Source organism: Mesoplodon bidens, assembly GCF_964165515.1.
Source record: "Mesoplodon bidens genome assembly, chromosome: 2".
In the NCBI taxonomy this organism is placed as follows: Eukaryota; Metazoa; Chordata; class Mammalia; order Artiodactyla; family Ziphiidae; genus Mesoplodon; species Mesoplodon bidens.
Genome location: NC_138177.1, coordinates 171,653,615 through 171,669,843, shown reverse-complemented (window position 1 = coordinate 171,669,843; position 16,229 = coordinate 171,653,615).

Here is a 16,229-nt window from a genome sequence, read left to right as displayed (position 1 = left end):
GGTCTGAGGGCTTCTGCCAGCGTACAGGTGTTCTGTAGGAGTTGTTCCACGTGTAGCTGTATTTCTGGTGTATCCAGAGATTTACTTAATGAGAATGGATCGCAGGTTTCCACAGGTCATTCCACTGCCAGTAAGAGAGTCGTGAACCTTGGGTCCCTTTCTGCACTAGTCAAGTCACCCTCACCTGTGAAGCTGCGACACAGAGAGTGGCTCGGGGCTCTCATTACGGAGGCCGGGGCCTGGGGCCGGCCAGCTGCGCCTCTTGGCTGAGAGCTCCGCGCTCCGGAGCTGCATTGACAGCACGGGTCGCAGATAGTACCTCACGCCTCAGGAGCCTCGTGGCTCGCAGACCCCGGGAGTTTCGTTCCTAAGACTGCGCGAGTTGTCGCACTCACGTCTACAGGCGCTCTTCAGGGCTTCCCTCACAGCTCAAGTGATCACTCCTGCCTTCAGCCCAGCAGCCGGTTGCTTCCCGGCGCCGCCATCGTTACTGTTTGTTTTCATCCCGATAAATGCTTTTGTAATTGACCAATTGCACCATGGTTTCTCCTCATAGCACACTTATCATTGATTTGTGCAAGATACCAGTTTTGTTTTATTTTATTCCTCTTTTCCCCTTCTTCCTCCATCTCCACGACCAGTTGTCCTTCATATGTTTTTTTTTAAATCTATAGTTCCTTGAAAAATATTTAGTGCCTCTGTGTGTGTGCTTTTAAATTATACACAAGATATTGTACTGTATATTTCCCTTTTTCTTCTGCCAAGATTGCAAAGTGGCATAGGCTGCTGGCTCTCTTCGCCAAAGCCTATCTGGCAAAACTACAGATCTGAGGGAGAAATGTGGATTTGAAGAACGAACAAAAGAACCTATGCAGGGTCCTGCAAGGAGATATGAAGCTGGTCGTGACTGCTGGGCATGGGCGTCTGGGAGAAGGGGCCGGCTCATCCCTGGAGCAGAGGATGGCCAGTTTTGGCAAGGACTGGTTAGGTTCTTAAGCTCTCTTCTTCCTCTCCCTTTGCCTCTTCATCCCAGAAGCCAGAACTGAGATGCTCAAGTTCTGGAGGGAATAACAGGGCTGTCCCAAAACCTTGCTGGGGTGAGGAATTGTTGAAAACAATGCAGGCTGCTCAGCTACCATCAGGTGTTCATTCTTTTGTCTCATCCTTCACTACTTCCTCCTCCACCACACTCTCCAATCCCAGGGATGGTTGATTTCAACCCCAGGGTGTGGCTTCCTGCCAGTGCTGCTACTTCCCAGATTTTTTTGTATTTATTTATTAATATTTATTAGTTAATCAATCAATTAATTAATTAATTTTTGGCTGCATTGGGTCTTTGTTGCTACACGCGAGCTTTCTCTAGTTGCGGTGAGCAGGGGCTACTCTTCTTTGCGGTGCACGGGCTTCTCATTGTGGTGGCTTCTCTTGTTGTGGAGCACGGGCTCTAGGTGCATGGACTTGAGTAGTTGTGGCACACGGGCTTCCGTAGTTGTGACTTGCAGGCTCTAGAGTGCAGGCTCACTAGTTGTGGCACATGGGCTTAGTTGCTCCGTGGCATGTGGGATCTTCCCAGACCAGGGCTAGAACCCATGGTCCCTGCATTGGCAGGCATATTCTTAACCACTGCACCACCAGGGAAGTCCCTTCCCAGATGTTTAATGAGGAAATCCTGACCAGAGCACCTGCCTGGGGTGGCAGCAAATGACCTTCAACAAATCTAGGAGGCATCCCCTCCCTTCACCCTAAATTCCCCTTGAGGCACACAGACCACACCCAATAAAGAAAAGGAGACATACTTGACAACACAGAACATCTGAACAGAATTGTCAGAATAGATGGGCAGGAAATTAAAATCAGCCTGTTATATATACGTATATAGGTAAGGGAAGATATTAGCACTGTAAGTCAAGAGCAAGAAATCATTCAAACGAAATTTAAGTGTAAAAGTTAGTTATGAAGAATATAGCCGTTGAAATGGGAGAGCCAGCTGAAAATGACACAGGGATTTTAGATTGAGAAATCCTCCAAGGAGAAATTGTAAAGAGAAAACATTGAAAATAGAAAATCAAATCTAAGAGTTGTGGAGGACAGATGTGCCAACATCCGGGTAATAGAAGTCTCAGAAGGAGAGAGAGAAACATGGAGGAAAGGAAATATTCAAAGAAACAATATAAAATTCCTGTACTTAAAGTCAGAAAGAGAAAAACAAATACCGTATGCTAACACATATATATGGAATCTAAAAAAAAAAAAAAAAAAGGTTCTGAAGAACCTAGGGGCAGGACAGGAATAAAGACGCAGATGTAGAGAATGGACTTGAGGACACAGGGAGGGGGAAGGGTAAGCTGGGATAAATCAAGAGAGTGGCATGGACATATATACAGTACCAAATGTAAAATAGATAGCTAGTGGGAAGCAGCCGCATAGCTCAGGGAGATCAGCTCAGTGCTTTGTGACCACCTAGAGGGGTGGGATAGGGAGTGTGGGAGGGAGACACAAGAGGGAGGAGATATGGGGATATATGTATATGTATAGCTGATTCAGTTATATAGCAGAAACTAACACACCATTGTAAAGCAATTATACTCCAATAAAGATGTTAAAAAAAAGTTCCTGTATTTAAAAGGTGAAAGGACCTAAGAATGCACACAAGACAGATAAAAGAAAACTGACAACTAGACATATTATAGTGAAAGTTAAGAACATCAAAAATTCTTTTTCTTAATTGAACTACAATGACCTACAATGCTATGTTAGCTCTAGGTGCACAGCCTACTGATTTGATATTACTATACGTTACTAAATGATCACTATGATAAATCTAGTCACCATCTGTCACCATACAAAGTTATTACAGTATTATTGACTATATTATCTATGCTGTATGTTTCATCCTCATGACTCATTTATTTTGTAACTGGAAGTTTGTACCTCTTAGTCCCCTTCACTATTTCACTCATCCCCCCACCCCCACACTACTACCCTCTGGCAATCTTTGTATATGAGTCTGTTTCTGTTTTTGTTATGTTTATTCATTTGTTTTGTTTTTTAGATTCCACTTTTAAGTGAAATCATATGGTATTTTTTTTCTCTGTCTGACTTATTTCACTTAGCATAATACCCTCTAGGTCCATCCATGTTGTCACAGATGGGAAGATTTCACTTTCTTTTATGGCCAAATAATATTCCATTGTACATATATACCATATCCTTTTTATCCACTCATCTACTGATGGGAACTTTGGTTGTTTCCCTATCTTGGCTATTGTAAACAATGCTGCAATAAACATAGGGATGCAAATATCTTTTCAAATTAGTCATTTTGTTTTCTTCAGAAAAATACCTAGATATGGAATTGCTGGATTGTGTGGTAGCTGTATTTTTAATATTTTGAAGAACCTCCATATTATTTTCCATAGTGGCTGCACCAATTTACATGCCCATCAACAGTGCACAAGTGTTCTGTTTTCGCTACATCCTCACCAACACTTGATTTGTTGTCTGTTTGATAATAGCCATTTTGCAGGTGTGAGGTGATATCTCATTGTGGTTTTGCTTTGCATTATTGTGATGATTAGTGATGTTGGCTATCTGTGTGTCTTCTTTGGAACAATGTCTATTCAGGTTATCAGCCCATTTTTAAATCAGGTTGTTTGTTTTTTTGATGTTGAGTTGTATGAGTTCATTGTATATATTTGGATATTAATTCCCCAAATGATATGTCATTTGCAAATATCTTCTCCCATTCAGTAGGCTGCCTTTTCATTTTTTTTGATAGTTTCCTTTGCTGTGAAAATCTTTCTAGTTTGATATAGTCCTATTTATTTGTTTTTGCTTTTGTTTCCCTTGCCTGAGGAGACATAGCCAAAAAAATTGCTAAGACTGTATGTATGTCAAAGTACATACAGCCTATATTTCCTTCTAGGAATTTTATGGTTTCAGGTCTTAACTGTAAGTCTTTAATTCATTTTGAATTTACTTTTGTATATGGTGTCAGAAAGTAGTTCAGTCTGATTATTTGCATGTAGCTGTCCAGTTTTCCCAGCACCATTTATTGAAGAGTCTGTCTTTTTCCCGTTGTATATTCTTGCCATCTTTGTTGTAGATTAATTGCCCATCTAAGTGTAAGTTTACTTCTGGGATCTCTATTTTGTCCCATAGATATATGCATCTGTTTTTGTGCCAGTATCATACTTTTGGGAACATACAGTGTTTATCATACTGTAGCTTTGTAGTATAGTTTGAAATCAGTGAGCGTGATACCTCTAGCTTTGTTCTTCTTTCTCAAGATTGTTTTGGCTATTCAGAGTATTTGTGTTTCTATATAAATTTTAAAAGTATTTGTTCTAGTTCTGTGAAAAATTCCATTGGTATTTTGATAGGGATTGAATTGATTCTGTAGGTTGCCTTGGGTAGTGTGGTCATTTTTTTTTTTTTTTTTTTTTGCGGTACGCGGGCCTCCCACTGTTTTGGCCTCTCTCATTGCGGAGCACAGGCTTCGGCCATGCAGGCTCAGCGGCCATGGCTCACGGGCCCAGCCACTCCGCGGCATGTGGGATCCTCCTGGACTGGGGCACGAACCCGTGTCCCCTGCATCGGCAGGCGGACTCTCAACCACTGCGCCACCAGGGAAGCCCGTGTGGTCATTTTAACAATATTAATTCTTCCAATGCAATGAGCACCATATTTTTTCCTTTCTTTGGGTGTGTATTGTCTTCAGTTTCTTTCATCCATGTCTTATAGTTTTCAGAGTACAGGTCTTTTACTTCCTAGGTAAGGGTAGGACCAGCTATCTAATTTGTGGGTCCCAGTGTAAAATAAAATGTAGGATTCCATGTCATTAAGAATTTTGAGGGCTTCCCTGGTGGCACAGTGGTTAAGAATCCACCTGTCAATGCAGGGAACACGGGTTCGAGCCCTGGCCCGGGAAGATCCCACATGCCGTGGAGCAACTAAGCCCATGCGCCACAACTACTGAGCCTGTGCTCTAAAGCCTGTGAGCCACAACTACTGAGCCCTTGTGCCACAACTACTGAAGCCTGCGCACCTAGAGTCCGTGCTCCGCAACAAGAGAAGCCACTGCAATGAGAAGCCTGTGCACGGCAATGAAGAGTAGACCCTGCTTGTTGCAACTAGAGAGAGCCTGCGTGCAGCAATGAAGACCCAATGCAGCCAAAAATAAATGAATAAATAAATAAATTTTAAAAAAAAAGAATTTTGGGATGGCTGGGGCAGAGCAGTACACTAAGTGCAGTGCCCACCGGGACTCTGCATGGGTCACAAGCCCAGGAAGCCAGCCCTGGGTGAGGGGATAAATGCCGTGAGAGTCCTGCTGGTGGCCAGCATTACAATGACCCACCTTCACCAGGCTGGCAACATAGAAGAAGAACGTACCACACAGAACATGTGGACTATAGCACCCCCAAACGTCAAGAACAGCACTGCTGTTTTTCTCCAACAGGCCAGCAGGAGCTGCTCTTGCCCAGGGAAGGAGAGGTAGATGGCTGGGTTTTACCTGTAATAATAAGGACAGATGCAGACATGCCAGACCCAGTGCTTTACAACCATTACCCTTTTTACTTCTCCGACAAGCCCATGCACTTTGTACCAAAGCCATCTCCATTTAGATGAGGGCGCTAAGGCTTGGGGAAGTGGAGGTGGTGAGGTTTTGACTCAGCCAGTCTGACTCTAAGGTTTGTATATTTAACCCCCTACACTCTATTGCCTTTTACTAGTTTGTTCTCACACCAGAAGTGCCTGGGGCAGTGTGTGCACCACACACACACACATACACACACACACACAGTCACATACTGTTTGCCAAATGAATTGCTTTATTCAGAAGAGCCCACCAGGATTGTAGCAGCTACTGCTAAACATGACATTGGACTTGAAGAAGAGTGGAAATGGGGAAAAAAAATCTCCTGCTGCCTAAGGAAGCAGGGGGAAGGGGCCAGGCATACATGCCCAGAATTTGGGCTTCTCCTTCTGGATAGAAGGCTTCTATCTGGGGAGAGAATGGTTCCTAGCTTGTCTTTAGGATGGGAGAGGCAGTTTCCTTCATTTGCCAGGGAACTTGGCTAGGGTGGGGAGTGGGGTGCTAGAGAAGGAAGTTCAGCATTGGGTAGCAAGGTCTCTGGGATCAGGGGCCTCTCAGCACTGGGGGGCCATCCTTTTGCTCAGCAGGTTGTAGTATTGGAGCTTTTTATTATAGGCCTTCTGGTTTCTCACAAAACAATTGACAGCTATTTTATCACGTTGATACTGTTGACTCCTACAGTAGTCCTGATGCTCTGAAATCACAAGAAAATAAACACGGGAGAGGGGTTCATTAATATTCTATGGTTTCTTGTGGGAATTCTGGGGGAGAAGACACAGCCCCTGTTCTCCCAGGGTTTCTAGTCTGGGACAAGCACCTATGTCCCAGATATTTCTGACTGATGGGGAGACAGAATTCCTGCCCTCAGGAAGCCCATACCCAGTCTGATGGGGACACCTGCAGCCGTGCACTGGGATTCTGTTAAAAGCCTTCCTGGGCTTCGCTGGTGGCGCAGTGGTTGAGAGTCCGCCTGCCGATGCAGGGGACACGGGTTCGTGCCCCGGTCCGCGAAGATCCCACATGCCGCAGAGCGGTTGGGCCTGTGAGCCACGGCCGCTGAGCTTGCGCGTCCGGAGACTGTGCTCTGCAACGGGAGAGGCCACAACGGTGAGAGGCCCACATACCGCAAAAAAAAAAAAAAAAAAAGCCTTCCTGTTAGCTATTGTCTCTTTTTTCTCCCTAGCAGATGTGTTCAGGTGCAAAGCCCCTGGTCCCTGGGGTCTGGGAATGGGTCTTGGTTGGTGTAAACCAGTCATGGTCATCCCATTTCTTTTGTAGTGATTAGTCTCTGGGTAGCATGTGACCTTGCTCTGGCCATTGAGCCACAAGGGAAAGTCTGCTGGGGGCTTCCGGGAATGATTAATTTCCTCCCTCAGAAAGAGAGATATGCAAAGGGAAAGCCTCTTTTGTAGGGTGAAGCCATAACCCTTGGAGCTGCAGCCTGTGCCTTGGCATCACATTGCCAACATGGCAGAGCAGAAGGCTGGGAAAAGGCTGGGTCCTTGGCAACATAGTTGAGAAGGTGCGCCAGCCCTGGCACTGCCCTCTTCCAGACTTCTGTTATGGGAGATATAGACTTCCTCAATGTCTGAGCCTCTGTTAGTTGGACATCTTATTGCTTGCCACCCAAAGCCTGCTAAAGACACATGACCTATGGAAAGGTCATGATGGGGAGACCTTATATCTGATCTTAGAGGGCTCAGGGTGTTGGGGAACTCACGCTTTCTCAAAATCCTACTCGTGGGTCAGCTGTCTGGGGGCACTGAGCAATCCCTTCTGGCCACCACCCACCTCTCCCCTCCCCTTCACAGCCAACCTTGCTCCAGAAGGGTGTCTACACTTACTACCTCGGCTTCACTTCCCACCCACCTTCCAACCTGCTCTCCTCTGGCTTTGCCCTCACTGCTCCATGGAAACAGCTCCCACTGATGTCCTCAGTGGTCTTCCTGCCTCTAAATCCAAGGAGCCGGCTCAGCCCTTATCCTGGAGGCCTCCTCTGTTAAAGTGGCTGCCGTTAATCATCGCCTCTTGCCAGCTCCTTGACCTTCTTGGTTCTTCTCCTCTCTCTCTGACTGTCCCTCCTCGGTCTCCTTTCTGGGCCTTTAAACATCAAATAGGTGAGTACATCCAACTCTCAGCTCTCTGCTGCCGCCTCCTGAATGTGTGTCCAGACCCTTCCCTTGAGCTGCGAGTTCCTTCATCCAGCGGCGTGCTGCCCATCTCCCTGGGTGTTCTGGAAGCCTCCAAACTTAACATGGAACTCCCTCTGGAACTCCTCTTCCCCTCACCCAGGACATAGCCACTCTGGAAGGCAGCCAGTGATCAGGGACTGGGTATTAATTTCCGTGTATTTACTTCTCAGAGGATCCCAAGTTGGTATCTCCAAGCGACTGCCTTGTTTCTTCTGAACTCCAGTTAAATAGCTGATCCCTCTGGGTTCTTAGGAGTCAGCGGTGTAGGGGAATAGGGTGGGGGAATGGCCATTGGTGGACTCAGAGTTTGGCATGCCTCTGCCCCCAGGCAATCCTCATTTTTCCCTCTCATCAGCTGGCAGGACAGAGCTGAGGCTGGAAAAACCTTATGTGCTGTTAGCTGATGCCAAAATTTTAGATTATTTTGTAATCTTTCCCGTGGGCCTCTCTCCTGAGTGACTAAAGCCCCGTAACCAGTTCTGGGTATGACCCTCCTGAACCCACTTCCAGGAGAGGGCAGGGGCCATCTGCTGTTGATTGGTTCCTTTCTTTGGCTAAATCTTATTCGGGAATAAGAAACAGGGCATTTAGTGTTATTCATTTATTCAATCCATCAGTCATTCACAGGAAGTACATACTAAGCCTCCACAAAGTGCCAGGACCCATGAGAGCCTCTCAGGAGGTGATGAGACTTGCCCTTTCCCCAGGGACCCCGGGGACCCCAGCAGGGGAAGGAGTGCAGTGGGGCAGATGGTCCCTTCCCATTGACTCGGATCAGCACCTCCACCTTCTCTTCTTCCTCCTCTTTCTTCTCTTCTTCTTCCTCCTCCCCTTCTGGAAAAAGCCAGAGACTGTCCTGGAGTTTCCCCTCCATGTACAGCCGCCACCTCATCCCCAGGCCTCACCTGTTTGGAGACGGAGCTGATTGATGCTCCTTGGATCTATTGCTCTTTCTTCTTCAGCCTTAGGGAGACAGTGACTCTAGCTTTCATTTGTAAAACAGATGCCTTTTTTCCTGCCCTTCAATATTGCTAAGAATTTAGCTCCCATGGCCTTCAGTTAACACTCCCCAACACCCGTCCCCAAACAGCCAGTGTGGCAGAGGCTTTGGTGGTACCTGTCACCATTCCACCTGCTCCCCACATTCTCCAGGCCCCCCTCCAGGTAACAAGGCCTAGGAGAGTGAATCTGGCCAGCAAAACGTATGCATCAGTGCTGATGGCCACTGCCAGGCTGAAACAAGGTAAAAACCACGTGCAATGCCCCAGTCTTTCTCTGCCCCTCATGGTGGAACCAGAAGATGGAGGCAGCTTGGATCCCTGAGTCACAGCGTGGAGGACACCTGTCCGGGAAATTCCCGCAGATGCTCAGCAGTCTTTGTGTGAGTGAGAAATACACTTTGGTTGTTTTAAAGCACTGATATTGAGATCAGCGACTAGTAAACTGTTGCATGGTGGTTTCAGCCTATCAATAACCAGTGTTTTGGCTGGACCAGCCCTTATGGTTGTTATGACTGTAAGATGCCCCTCAGCAATAACCATCAAAAACCTTTGATAGAATAAAGGTTTATTACTTACAGGACCTGGAAATTACCTGGTACACCTGGGTCCCCACAGCGAGGTCTTGGGTAGAGAGCAGGAGATCATGGGCCTGGGGTTCTGCTTTTATTGGAGTTGAGACTGGGGGGCTAGGGTTTTGTGTGTTCTCTCTTTACTGGTGAATTTAAAACACATGAGTGGTAATGTAAAGCATGGGATGAGATAAAAACAGGTGGCCCAAATATTCAGATTAACCAAAATCTCTAAAACAAAGGAGCCTCAGTGAGGGGAGGCGGCCTGGCCCTTTATGTAGTCGTGTGGCTGGCAATGTGTTTATTCAAGACAACCATCTTTGAAGTGGATGCCTGGCAATCAGAGGTTATCAGGCACTAATCAAAGGTTAAGTCAGGCACTTACATTACAAAAAACCAAACAAACCCCCAAAACAACTGTCAGGGTTTACACTACAATAACCTAATCTACATCGACTAACCAACTGTCACCCCAGGCAGGTTTCATGCTGCAGATACAATTTCCTTGAAGTGTTAGACCTGTATTATGGGTTGAATTGTGTCCCCCACCAAATTCCTATGTTGAAGTCCTAACATCCAGTAAAACCTCAGAATGTGGCTTTATTTTGAAACAGGGTCTCTGTGGAAGTGATTAGTTAAGATACTGTTATTAGTGTGGGCCTTAATGCAGTATGCCTGGTGTCTTTAAAAAGAAATTTGGGGGCTTCCCTGGTGGCGCAGTGGTTGAGAGTCCGCCTGCCAATGCAGGGGACACGGGTTCGTGCCCCGGTCCAGGAAGGTCCCACATGCCGTGGAGCGGCTGGCTCCGTGAGCCATGGCCGCTGAGCCTGCACGTCTGGAGCCTGTGCTCTGCAACGGGAGAGGCCACAACAGTGAGAGGCCCGCGTACCGCCAAAAAAAAAAAAAAAAAAAAAGAAATTTGGGGCTTCACTGGTGGCGCAGTGGTTGAGAGTCCACCTGCAGATGCAGGGGCACGGGTTCGTGCCCCGATCCGGGAGGATCCCACATGCCACGGAGTGGCTGGGCCCGTGAGCCATGGCTGCTGAGCCTGCGCGTCCGGAGCCTGTGCTCCACAACGGGAGAGGCCACAACAGTGAGAGACCTGCGTACCGCAAAAAAAAAAAAAAAAAAAAAGGAGGGGGGGGAAATTTGGACACACACACACACACACACACACACACACACACACACATCTTCACTTGAAGATGAAGGCAGAGATCCGGGTGGGGATGCTTTTGTACACCAAGGAATCCTAAAGATGGCCAGGAAGCCACCAGAGCCCGGGGAGTGGCATGGAACAGACACTCCCTCTCAGCTCTCAGAAGGAACCAACCCCAGTGGCACCTTGATCCTAGACTTCTGGCCTCCAGAACTGTGAGACCAGAAATTTCTGTTGTTTAAGCTACTCAGTTTGTGGTACCTGTCACCTGGTTCAAATTCTTAGCAAATTAATACAACTTCCGGGGATCTCTGTGGGCCTTCACAATCTGGGATTTGTGGACAAAGAACGTTTCCTACCATCTCAGCAAACAAAGGATGTTGTGGGCATCAAGCCACCAGCCACCCCTGATGGTGCATCCTGAGGGGATTCAGGATGGAGAAAAACAGGGATCTGGCCCTAGATAGGTAAGGTGCATATCATAGGAATGATTTCATTAAGCATAGACTCTTGTATTTTCTAATACAGAGAAAAGCACTAAATTCATTAACTTGAGATGTCTGGTTTTTCTTTAATTAGAGGTAATCTTTTGATGTTTGACTACTTTGTTTTTTAAACTCTTATTTATCCTGGGTCTTCCCTTACCTCTTCAGAAGAGCTTTCTGAGAGGCTGTATCCTGAGCATAAGTCCCCAGTAATGCCCCAGATAAAATAGAATTCTCAGCTTTTAGGTTCTGCATTTTTTTTTCAGTCGACAGATTTTTGTTCCCATGGCCATTTGTTTTAGGCCTAAATGAAAGTTCAGAGGTGATGGGCTAGACCTTGGCCTTTTTATAAGCACCTCAGCTTCAGAATACTGTTGTTTCTAAGACAGGTAAACTGCCTCCCCCTCCGTATAACCTGGGTGACCATTGCTACTGGGATATCACTGCTTCTGGGCCTTCTCAGCAGTCAAAGTTGGGAAATCACACACACACACACACACACACACACACTCACATGCACTCACACAATTAGTTTACACTGATATCTCCAATTCCAATCCGACACCACAGGGTTCAATGTAACCTTCCCCTTTTCCCTGTTTAGAACTCCTTTCTCTTAACAGGAGCTTCATTATCCACAACATATTTACTTATTTTTTCAATTCTAGGACAAATCAAGTAGTTTCAGAATTGCAAACCCATGTCTCTGTGAGAAAAAAAAATTATTAGCTTTTGTAAATATTTTCTCACAGTCTGTGTCTTGTCTTCCCATTCTCTTGACTGTGTCTTTTGCAGTATAGAAGTTTTTAATTTAATGAAGTCCAATGTATTTAAAGAGTCATCTCCAAACCCAGGATCATATAGATTTTCTCCTCTGGAATCTTCTAGTTTTATCGTTTTGTGTTTTGCATTTAGGTCTATGACCCATTTTGAATTTTTACAAAGTGTGTAAGGTCTGTGTATAGATTCTTTTTTTTCATGTGCAAGTCAAGTTGTTCCAGCACCATTTGTTGAAAAGACTATCCTTTCTCCGTTAAGTTGCCTTGCTCCTTTGTCAAAGATCAGTTGATTTTATTTGTATGCATCTATTTTTGAGCTCTTGATTCTGTATCACTGATCTATTTGTCTGTGCTTTTGGCAATACTACACTGTCTTGATTGCTGTAGCTTTATAGTTAGTCTCGAAGTCAGGTAGTGTCAGTCCTCCAACTTTGTTCTTCTCCTTCAATATTGTGTTGGCTATTCAGAATTCTTTTGCGTCTCCACATAAATTTTAGAATCGGCTTTTCAATATCTTCAAAATAACTTGCTGGGATTTTTATTGGGATTGCACTGACTCTGTAGATCAAGTTGGGAAGAATTGACATCTTAAAGTATTGAGACTTTCTATCAATGCACACGAAATATCTCTTCATTTATTTAATTACTTGATTTCTTCCATTAGAGTTTTGTAGTTTTCCTTATAGGTCTTGTACATATTTAGTATGAGTTATATTTAAGTATTTCATTTTCTGAGTGCTACTGTAAGTGATATTAAAATTTCAATTTCTAATTGTTCATTGTTGATATATAGGGAAAGTAACTGACTTTTTAATTGAAGTATAGTTGATTTACAATATTATATTAGTTTCAGGTGTATAGCATAGTGGTTCAGTATTTCTCCAGATTATACTCCATTAAAAGTTATTACAAGATAATGGCTATAATTCCCTGGAAAAGCAATTGACTTTTGTATATTAACCCTGTACCCTACAATCTTACTATAATTGGTTATCAGTTCTAATAGTTTTTTGCTATTGTTGTTGATTCTTTGAGATTTTCTTCTTAGACAATCATGTCATCTGTGAAAAAAGACAGTTTTATTTCTTTCTTCCCAATAAGTATACTTTTCTCTTTTTTCCTTATTACATTAACTATGATTTCCAGTATGATGTTGAATAGGAATGGTAAGATGGGACATTTTTGTCTTGTTCCTTATCTTAGTAGGAAAGCATCTAGTTTCTCATCATTAAGCATGATTTTAGCTGTAGATTTTTTATAGATGTTCTTTATCAAGCTGAGGAAGTCCCCTTCTATTCCTAGTTTCTGAGAGTTTTTATCATGAATGAGTGTTGGATTTTGTCAAATGCCCTCTGCATCTATTGTTATGATCATGTGGTTTTTCTTCTTTAACCTGTTGGTGTGATGGAGAACATTAATTGAGTTTCAAATTTTGAACAAACCTTGCATATCTGGAATAAATCCCACTTGGTTGTGAGGTACAGTTCTTTTTTAATACATTATTGGATTTAACTTGTTAATTTATTTAAAGAACTTTGCACTTATGTTTATGAGACATGTCAGTCTGTAGTTTTCCTTTCTTGTAATGCTTTTGTCTGGTTTTGGTATCAGAATAATGTTGGCCTTATAGAATGAGTTAGGGAGTTTCTGGAAGACATTTTCTGGAAGAATTTTCTGGAAGAGATTGTAGAGAATTGGTATAATTTCTTCCTTAAATATTTGGTAGAATTGACCAGTGAAATCATCTGGACCTGGCTTTTTTTGTTTTTTGTTTTTGGAAAGTTATTAGTTATTGATTCAACTTCTTTAATAAATATTGACCTATTCAAATGATCTGTTTCTTCTTGTGTGTGTTTTCATACATTGTGTTTTTCAAGGAATTGGTCCATTCCTCCTAATCTATCAAATTTGTCACCATAGAATTGTTCATAATATTGGTTTATTAGCCCTTTAATATCCATGGGATCAGTAATTATGGCCCCTCTTTCATTTAAAACTTTTTTTTTAAATAGATCTTTATTGGAGTATAATTGCTTCACAATACTGTGTTAGTCTCTGTTGCACAACAAAGTGAATCCGCCATATGCATACACATGTCCCCATATACCCTCCCTCTTCAGTCTCCCTCCCACCCTCCCTATCCCACCCTCTAGGTCGTCGCAAAGCACCGAGCTGACCTCCCTGTGCTATGCGGCTGCTTCCCACCAGCCGACTGTTTTACACTCGGTCGTGTTGTCTGTCGATGCTACTCTCACTTCGCACCAGCTTCCCCCTCCCACCCCGTGTCCTCAAGTCCATTCTCTGTGTCTCCTTCTTTATTCCTGCCCTGCCACTAGGTTCATCAGTACCATTTTTTTTTAGATTCCATGTATATGTGTTAGCATATGGTATTTTTTTCTCTCCTTCTGACTTACTTCACTCTGTATGACAGACCCTATGTCCATCCACCTCACTACAGACAACTCAATTTCGTTTCTTTTATGGCTGAGTAATATTCCATTGTATATATGTGCCACGTCTTCTTTATCCATTCATCTGTCGATGGACATTTAGGTTGGTTCCGTGTCCTGGCTATTGTAAATAGAGCTGCAATGAACATTGTGGTACATGACTCTTTTTGAATTATGGTTTTCTCAGGGTATATGCCCAGTAGTGGGATTGCTGGGTCGTATGGTAGTTCTGTTTTTAGTTTTCTAAGGAACCTCCATACTGTTTTCCATAGTGGTTGCATCAATTTACATTCCCACCAAGAGTGCCAGAGAGTTCCTTTTCACCACACCCTTTTATTGTTTCTAGTTTTTTTGGTAATGGCCATTCTGACCAGCATGAGGTGACACCTCATTGTAGTTTTGATTTGCATTCCTCTAGTAATTAATGATGTTGAGCATCTTTTCATGTGCCTCTTGGCCATCTGTATGTCTTCCTTGGTGAAATGTCTATTTAGGTCTTCTGCCCATTTTTTAAATGGATCGTTTGTTTTTTGATATTGAGCTCCATGAGCTGTTTGTATATTATGGAGATTAATCCTTTGTCTGTTGTTTCATTTGCAAATATTTTCTCCCTTTCTGAGGGCTGTCTTTTTGTCTTGTTTATGGTTTCCTTTGCTGTGCAAAAGCTTTTAAGTTTAATTAAGTCCCATTTGTTTATTTTTGTTTTTATTTCCATTACTCTAGGAGGTGGGTCAAAAAAGATCTTGCTGTGGTTTATGTCACAGAGTGTTTCTCCTATGTTCTGCCCTAAGAGTTTCATAGTGTCTGGTCTTACATTTAAGTCTTTAATCCATTTTGAGTTTATTTTTGTGTATGGTGTTAGGTAGTGTTCTAATTTCATTCCTTTACACGTAGCTGTCCAGTTTTCCCAGCACCACTTATGGAACAGGCTCTCTTTTCTCCATTGTATGTTCTTGCCTCCTTCGTCATAAATTAGGTGGCCATATGTGCATGGGTTTTATCTCTGGGCATTCTATCTTGTACCATTGATCTATATTTCTGTTTTTGTGCCAGTACCATACTGTCTTGATTACTGTAGCTTTGTGGTATAGTTTGAAATCAGGGGAGCCTGATCCCTCAAATTCTGTTTTTCTTTCTCAAGATTGCTTTGGCTATTCAGGGTCTTTTGTGTTTCCATACGAATTGCAAAATTTTTTGTTCTAATTCTGTGAAGAATGCCATGGGTAGTTTGATAGGGATTGCATTGAATCTGTAGATTGCTTTGGGTAGTATAGTCATTTTCACAATATTGATTCTTCTAATCCAAGAACATGGTATATTTCTCCATCTGTTTATGTCATCTTTGATTTCTTTCATCAGTGTTTTATAGTTTTCTGAGTACAAGTCTTTCACCTCCTTAGGTAGGTTTATTCCTAGGTATTTTATTCTTTTTGTTGCGATGGTAAATGGGAGTGTTTCCTTAATTTCTCTTTCTGATTTTTCATTGTTGGTGTATAGGAATGCCAGAGATTTCTGTACATTAATCTTGTATCCTGCAACTTTACCAAATTCATTGATTAGTTCTAGTAGTTTTCTGGTGGCATCTTTAGGATTTTCTATGTATAGTATCATGTCATCAGCAAACAGTGACAGTTTTACTTCTTCTTTTCCACTTTGTATTTCTTTTCCTTCTCTGATTGCTTTGGCTAGGACTTCCAAAACTATGTTGAATAATAGTGGTGGGAGTGGACATCCTTGTCTTGTTCCTGATCTTAGAGGAAATGCTTTCAGTTTTTCACCATTGAGTATGATGCTTACTGTGGTTTTTATCATATGTGGCCTTTATTATGTTGAGGTAGGTACCCTATGACCATTTTCTGGAGAGTTTTTGTCATAAATTGGTGTTGAATTTTGTCCAAAGCTTTTTCTGCATCTACTGAGATGATCATATGGTTTTTATTCCTTAATTTGTTAATATGGTGTATCACATTGATTGATTTGCATATACTGAAGAAT